The sequence below is a fragment of the Elephantulus edwardii genome, unplaced genomic scaffold (assembly GCF_000299155.1).
Source record: "Elephantulus edwardii isolate Elephantulus edwardi_28Jun2011 unplaced genomic scaffold, EleEdw1.0 scaffold00015, whole genome shotgun sequence".
NCBI lineage: Eukaryota > Metazoa > Chordata > Mammalia > Macroscelidea > Macroscelididae > Elephantulus > Elephantulus edwardii.
In genome coordinates, this window is record NW_006399765.1 from 5,928,097 (window position 1) to 5,936,585 (window position 8,489).

General features: G+C 44.5%; 1 pseudogene; it reads right to left on the bottom strand.

Moving 5' to 3' along the window:
• Window positions 1–7,690: 7,690 nt before the first annotated feature.
• On the bottom strand, window positions 7,691–8,166 carry LOC102859619 (annotated as a pseudogene).
• Window positions 8,167–8,489: the final 323 nt, after the last annotated feature.

Here is an 8,489-nt window from a genome sequence, read left to right on the forward strand (position 1 = left end):
CAGAAACCAGAACAAGCTGAATTCAAAATTTGGGATTATGCCTTAAACCTTTCACTTTGACAGTGATCAGTTTCTTTAACCTCTATCATGTCAATTTTCTCATTAGCAAATTGTGCATAAAGATTCCTCTCTTATAAAATTTTGGGTGAATCAGAGAAAATATTTGTGTAAAAAAATAATTATCAACTCATAGTTGACCATCGAGCAGGTTTTTGAGGGGCTATAAGATGCAAAAAAGGAAATTGTTCCTCTTTCTCAATCAGAGCTCCTTGTGGATTCTAATCGCAAAAGTCCGTCGGTGAACAGCGCAATTCCCTGAGGACTACCCCAACAGAGCTCCCTGACTGGGGGTGGTTTCTCATAATAGTATGATGTTAGCTAAGCATTTGGCAGTGATATTTCGTAGTAAGCAGAAATGATGCAGATACATCTATTTTTCTATTTTTTAATAACCAAAATGTTTACTTTTATTAAAGTAATACATGCTTGTGTTATAGAAAATTGAGATCATTCAGGAAAACAAAAATAAGAAAGTTGAAATCACCACCCAGTGTAAGAGGTGGGAAGAAAGTAAAAATTCCGAGTTGGGAGGAAAAACAACAGAACTTATCAAAAGACTGATAATTAAACCTTACACATTTATAACCTTTTTAGCAAATTTCTTTCCTTAATTAAAAAGTTAGGAAATTATTCATAGGAATCTCAAGGGTATGTTCCAGTTGATATTAACAATACTGTCACCAGTGCATCCACAAAGGGTAAGGTTTTTAAAATTTGTTTATTGAAAGGACACATAACTGACCTTTTGAGACAGTTCATTACATTCTCATAAATGTAGAATGATGAAAATGTCATGAGGGTTTTGTTTTCTTTTTCCTCTATAAAGCCTACTTTATTCCATGTAAAGAACTATCATCAATTTCATATTTTAACTTTCACATTTCTGCAGAAAATTTCAGAGTCCTGAACGGTGGTAGCCGGAGGGTTTTGGTTAATGCCTACAACATGGCAAAGTCAAGGGCATAAAATACCCCTGATTTTATACAATCTGACTTGCTGAAAAATCCAAATGGCAAGGGACTCCAGAGTCTACTCACTTCACTGAGGATAATGCTCTAGCACACATACCTGAACATCACCATCACTAAACATTAGAAGGGAGCCCTGGTGGCAGGATCCACAGTGAGTTGTCTGGCTAATCTAGTGCTGTGTTTCTCCAGTAGTGGTGGCCTAGTGGTAAGAACCTGCACTACAATCCCAAAGGTACAGGGTTTGAAGCCACCAGCTGCTCCATGGGAGATGGATGGGCAATCTCCTCCTGTAAGATTTACTGTCTCTAAAAATCTGCGGGAGAATAAGCTGTGAGTCAGTTCTGTCTCAACGGCACACAGCAAGTTGTCCCAAGGGAGAAAGACGCACAGTCTCCTCCCATTGCAATTTACAGCCTCAGGACTGTGGAGGGTCACTGTGAGTCAGAACTAACTCCATGACGGTGAGGGGTGGAAACGCTGGAGAAAGGAATCCCAGAGACAAGGGTGGGAGGTGATCTCAAAAAAATGACACCATAGAACTCAGCTTCAAACACAGGTCTCCTAGCTGGTCTGGATTCCATCGCCCTCAGCTTCGTTCTGAGATTTAGTTTCTACATATGGAAATGGAGGGAAGGAGAATATGCCTAATGCCTGGAGTTGCTAGGAAGATTACATGAGGCATTGCAGGTAAATGCTGGGCATTTTGTCCGGCATGAATTAGCAAACCAATAGGCAGAAAATCCTGGGCACACTCAGGGACAAAGAAGAGCTTCACGCGGTCCTTTACAGCCAGCTGCTCAGCCTAACCTGGAGGAGACACCACACACAAGGGATCAGCAGGGCCATTTAGTGCCCTGTGCATAGGAAGACTGGTCAAACACATTGACTGGATCATCCAGTCGGCAAACACAGAATCTGACCATGTGTCACCTACATATACTACAGGGAGCTCTGGTGGCTTAGGTGGTAAAGAGTTGCACTGCCAACCCAAAGGCAGGTGGTTCAAATGTACCAGCTGCTCCGCAAGAGTAAAATGAGCAGCTTCATCCCATGCCATTTACTGCCTCTGAAAACCTGCTGGAGGGCCAGCTATGCATCAGTTCCAACTCAAATGTACACAATAATAACATATATGCTTTTGAGACTGGCACTGTCAGGCCTCAGTCCCTGGTAACACAAGTTTGGACTTGAATAACAAAAACAACCTATATGTTCGATATACCCTAAGAACACAAGTTTAAACTTGAAAAGACAGAGCCTAAAGTGGTCCAACACAAGGCATTCACTGTGATACATGCAAACAGTGGACACACCAGGACATCAGCGGGAAACGGTGGCACCCTGCCACATCAAACAGGGTCTTTGTGTGTGCATAGTCTCCACACACTTCCACGGAGGCCTCCTGGTCAGTCAGGAATGTGATGTCTAACACAACCCTCCTTTGCAGGTATCGGCCACCAAGATGCTGTCCCTCCTGACTGTGATTGTCATGCTGTCTGCCCACACAACAGCAGCACTTCTTGATGACATCTCATCCACCTTGGGAAATCCTCCTGTCAATGTCCCGTCCACCTTGGGAAATCTGCCTGTCAACGTCCCGTCCACCTTGGAAAGTCTTCCTGTCACTTTGCCCTCTGTCAACAATCTCCAACTCCCACTACCACCATCAATATCTTCCGTCAAGCCTCCTATCAAAAAACATCATTTATCAAAGAAACAGTCAGCTGACACCACCAGAGACAAGTGCAAACCTGTGGCCAATTACTGCATAGCTAAGACTGAACTCATGAATGGTAAGCAAAATCTATCACCTGCATGCCTTTGCTCTTGCCATCCCTGCACACACAAGCACAGGCAGGCTCTGGCTTCAGAACTTGAAGTCCTCAGACATGAGGCGGCCTGGCAATTGCCGTGGGAGCATGTTAACAAAGTGGATTCCTGGGCCCCATTCCCAGGCATCCCCCATTTCGAGTGCTGCAGTGCGGATGTGGGCCTGCAAACCTGGATTCATAGTAAGCTCCAAGAAGTTGCTAATGTGGCCAGCTTGCAGTCTATACCTGGAGAAGAACATTCTAGGATCCAGCAACCTATAATCAGGTCTTATTACTTGTCTTTGGCCTGTCAGAATGAGAGGCTGGCCTAGGAAAGCTCAGAACTTTCCACTGCTGGGCCTCAGTGCTGGGGGGTCTGGTGGCCACCAGCTAGCCTTAGTCCACCACTCACTCCTCAAAGCCCCTTTCTGATTCTATCCCTCAGTCTCAGCTGCCACTCCAGTTATCTCCCGGAGGACGAGAGCAGAGGTGTATGGGGAAGTCAAGGCTTTGCACAATTTGGGGAACAGAAAGAGGATAGAACTAATTGGAAAAGAAGTATCAGAAGGAAAGCCCTTAGCTCTCTGGGCCTTTGCCTAAGGTTAGCCTTTCAAGAAGGAATGAGGGCAAGATGGACTGGACCTCAGCAGCTGCTGAGTGACCACATCCACCCTCCACACATCATTCTTGTATCTGCTCCTTGTCTCAGAATAGTTAAGCCCACTGTTCCATACATCCTTCCTTATTATAATGTATTTCAAACAGAAAGAAAAGTTGCACAAAAATATTTCTAGTGAAAGAGCCAAATATCCTTGAATTCTGTGTAGTTCATTTTCTTAAAAAAATTTGGGGGGGAATTAAAAATTTTTTTTAAAAAAAATTGGAGAGAAAAATGTTGATAGGTCTAATCCAATCTGTTGGCCAGAGGCTATTCCTTGGAGAGAGACATGATGCAACAGGTAATATTAGTCAATTATTTACTCTGTTGAGGCAGAAACTGTGCCCCACAATCCAGTCAACTTCATTTGCTTCACTTCATTTGTGCTGACTACCATCTAGTTATCACTCAGCTCACTAAGAACAAAATATTAGGACAGAACTTTTCCTGACTTGAAAACTCTCTAGGGCAACTGTTGTTACTTCTATTTTCTTTCCCTTCACCTCTATTCTTTGGCTTTCTACTCTTCGGCCCTGTATTTCAAGATGCTGAGGTAAAGATATGGTCAGAACATTCTAAGCCTTGAGAATGATATTGCTTCAGGAGGCATGCAAGCTGATGGGGTTTCATGGTGACAAGAACTCCCAATGATCCATAAAAGGCAAATGAGGCCCAGACAGGTAAGACACCTGTACAGAAACACAGAGGAAGAGAGCAAGAGAATAGAAATCTTTCTGCTTCCCCATCTCTCCACCTCACCCAATTCATGTCCTATCCATCACAGAGTCGCCATCATCTATTCACCCTTCACCCAATAGACAAAGACTATTGGTTCTAGAATTTACAGGTTCTAGAATTTTCCCATTGCAAAGAAAGATGAAGAGACTGGGGTCCAGAAAATTTGACAAACTGTCCAAGGCTGCTCAAGCTCCAGACCCAGGATTGCTGGGCTCCAAAGTCAAACCAAGTCCCTTCACTTCACATTCAAATTGCTTTAAAAGTGAAGCACCTACATTCAGGTCAGCCACACAGCAGGTGCTCATTAAGTGTCAACTCTTAACCAGGGGATAAGGATTATTCTGTGTCACTAGACTGGTTTGGGAGTGGGCAGATGACAGGGATTGTTCTATTCCAAATGCACAGTATCAAGTTCCTTCTACTTCCACAATTCAAAGGAATCCATTCTTTCCTGCCTTTTTCAGAACTGAACGCCACCTTGCCACAGAAGATTGAGGACATGCTGAAGTGTGAGCATGCTGACCTAGGTGGCCTAATTGGGTCAGTGTTGACCACGTTGAAGGACGTTGAATTGCTTTCACTTTTGAAAACTGTGACTTCAACCTTGGGAACTGTGACATCATCCGTGGGATCTGTGACTTCTGTGGGATCTGGAGCTTCACCGCTGGATTCCGTGTCATCAGTCACAGGAGCTCTGCCTTCACTCTCAGGACCCCTAAGTATACTTGGTGCTGGTAATCTGTTAGGCAACGGAAATAGCAAGAACTCTCCAAAGGCCCCAGTAGCCACACAGGCCCCGTCTGGGAACCAAGATCCTCAGGGCAGCCAATCAGATAACGATATGGATTCTGAGGCTAAGAATCTCGTTAACAAACTCAGTCTCCCAAAATTACCTCCAGCTTTGAATACTGTTAATGATGTCGTTGCTTCAGCTGATCTCCCAAAAGCCTCCTCCCTTGTGAATGATGTGACAGACAAAGTCGACGGGCACAAAGGATCTGCTGGTGGAGTATTGGATAAAGCTGTGCCACCAGGAGCAAAAGATGGCATCGGAGGCATGTTAGATGTTACTGACCTGACCAACACTTTGCTGGCGTAAGTTCTTCCTTCCCTGCCCTGGCGGTTTGTGGCATAAGAATGTGGTCACCTTTATTGAACACTGAGTTCAAACAAAACATTTGTGGTTAAAAAGAAAAAATATTATTTCTCAAAGCAATACTCTCATTCTAGGTTAAAACTGTAATGTTTCAGTAGGAAATAAGATATTTTAAAAGTTTCTTGAGCCTAAGGAACTGAGGGAGTCTGCTGGTGCACGACTTAAGCACTGAAATGCTACCACCAGGGCCAGCAGATTAAATCCACCCGCTTCTCGTCAGGAGCAAGACATGGTGATCTGCTTCCCTAAACATCACAGACTTGGACATTTCAGACGGCAGTTCTACTCTGTCCTGCAGGGTCACTGTAAGCAAGAATCAACTTGACAGCACTGAGTTGAAAAAATGGAATTGTGAGGATGGAGATGGTGGGTGAGCTGGTTGTTAACAGGCTAAAATACAAAGGTATTTCTCCTGCTTGCTGGTCTGGTTTCTTCAGCCAGGACTGACTCTTGGTGTCTCCACTTTACAGAATGGTAATTGCTAAAGTGACTGTGGAGGATCTGAACATGACCACAGCAAATGAAGAGATCCTTGTCAAGTGCAAAGCTACTGCACACCTGGAAGGAGAAGGGTGAGTAGGTTTCTGGCTCATTCCATAAGGTCAGGCTGGAGTAGGATAGTAAATTCCAAAGCTGAAGGCCAAGGAGTTAAGGCAAGTACAACAGGGTAGGTGAGGATTAGGACACCTGGGGACCAATTCCAGCCCAGGAATGAAGGTAGGCATATGAACCTGGTGAGCCCCATGTTCCCGCCAGATAAGTGATGCCAGAAGTTCAGTTTTCTATAGGAAATCTCTACAAGTTTTCATAAAATGAGAAACCAGACTACAGAGAGCCCATGCAGGGCTTCCAGAAAATGCAGCACCCAGATCATTGCAATTTGCCTGGAAAGTCAGCCCGCTATGTACAGACAACTGCTCAGCCGTTGTGAGAGATAGAGTGATGACAACAATGGCTGCATGGTCCCCAGGCAGCTACTAATTGAACTATGCAAGCAGACAGTGATTCATCTGACTAATAGGTCATTAACGACACCATTCTAGACCAGATATTGGGCTGGGCCCAAAGAGAGGACAAAACACTATCCCTGAGCTCAGGGAATCCTCAGTGAATTAAAGGAGGTGCAGGTTAACAGCAATAAAGACTTTTACCTCGGGATAAGATGCTCTTTGAACAAGAACATACAACTTTAAGAGCTCATACTGAGAGAGCTCTGGTGGCCTAGTGACAAAAAGCTCTACTGCAATCCTGAAGGCAAGTGGTTCAAGTCCACCAGATGCTCTGCTGGAGAAGGAGGGGCAATCTCCTCTGGTACCAGCTGGATCTGGTTTGATGGTACATATACACAAAATAGTAAAATAAAAAATAATTTTTTAAAAAAGAGCTCATACTGACCAAGCACCTGGTCAAGAACCACTGAGGTCTCTTGAAAACAACTATGGGAGAGCAATCCTGTAGTAGAGTTGTTGTTGTTGTTGTTGTGTGCTCTTGAGTCAGAAATGACCCATAGTTGACCCTCCAGGTGTTGTTTTAAGAGACAGTAAATGGTATGGGAGGAAATTGTCCATCCTTCTCCTATGGAGCAGCTGGTGGATTTGAACTGTGTGCCTTTGGGATTTCAGTGTAGCTTCTTACCAAGAGGCCACCTGTTTTAGTGGAGGGAATAAAAAAAAACACTTAAGAAACTTGTTTCCAAAAAGAAACTTATTGCAACCCAAAATGGCAGCCACAGGATTTGAACCCAGGCAGTCTGATTCCAGGACCAAGCTTAGACCCTTCCAGTTAACAAAGTCAGGAAAAAAGTATTTGCACTAAGAACATCTCACCTTTGATTTAACAAGACTCTGGAAACAGAGGAGTTTTTCTTGGTCTTTCTCTCTCCAAGGGAAAAAGCTGGGTTGCCAGGTACCATAATGAATCTGTCACAGGCATCTCATTGCAAGCCTGCCTTGTACTACTGACAAAATTCTGCAGCTGCTCTGAACTGAAGTGTAGTTATCCTCAAATGGTTACTGAAAGCTGACCACAGGCCTAGCTTTGTGGGAAATGCTACAGAATGTTGCAGAGACTGAGAACCACAGCCTGCCAATGTCACCATCGTCTTGATGTCCAAGGTGCACATGGGACACCTCCAATGACTAGACTGGACTGGACTGGGTGGTGATTCTCCCCAATCTTGATGTGAAAGAGAGGTTGTGTCCCCATGGGGAGAAGGAATGTTGCTTGGAAATGGAGTCCACTTTTTTTTTTCTTCCTGGCTACATGTTTATTCAACACCAAACAATTTCCTCCAAGTTTACTGAGGTGGCTGAGTACGTCCACGACCAAATTTGACTCTAAACTGAAATTCAGTTGCTGACCCAGCCCCAGCTTTGGCTTTCTTGTTGGCACCAGGAGGCACTGCACTCCCTCTGCCTCCACTCAAGTCAATCTTGTAGGTCGTTCACCTTCCAGACCTCATGGCCTGCCAGTCTCAGGACAGCTGCAGCGCAAGGTGGCAGGAACAATCTCAGGGGGCAGATGGAGGTAATAACATAGATATTGGATACCCTCGTTGGTACGGTACCAGTAGAAATGTCTCCAGGCAAACTGTTCCTTCACATAACCTCGGGACTTGAGACTCTGCATGGCCTTCATGGCGTGAAGGTTGGGCATGTTTTTGTCTTCCAGTTCAGGGTGCTTTGGCATGTGGACATCCTTCCTGGCCACCATCATCCCCTCCTTAAAAAGGAGTTCATATATGGCAATCCAGTTCTTCTTGGGCATCAACATCATGACGGTGGCTGTGTCTGGAGCTGGGACTGCAAAGTGGAGTCCACTTTTAAATATCAGTTCTTTAGAATAATGGGAGCCAAATGCTATCAAATAAACACTGCCAAATGGACTTAGCATTCCAGAAAGAAGACCCCCAGGATAAAATGGAACAGGCCTGCTTAGTGTAATTCTGACCCTTTAGACTGTATATGAGGGAAGATGAGCATGTAGAGCATGTTGAATGGAAATCACAAAACTACACCACTCAGAATAACCTGGACAAAACTGCAAGGCTATTACCCGAAACCCAAGTCCCTTGACCTAAGTGAGGTCTTGGAGAC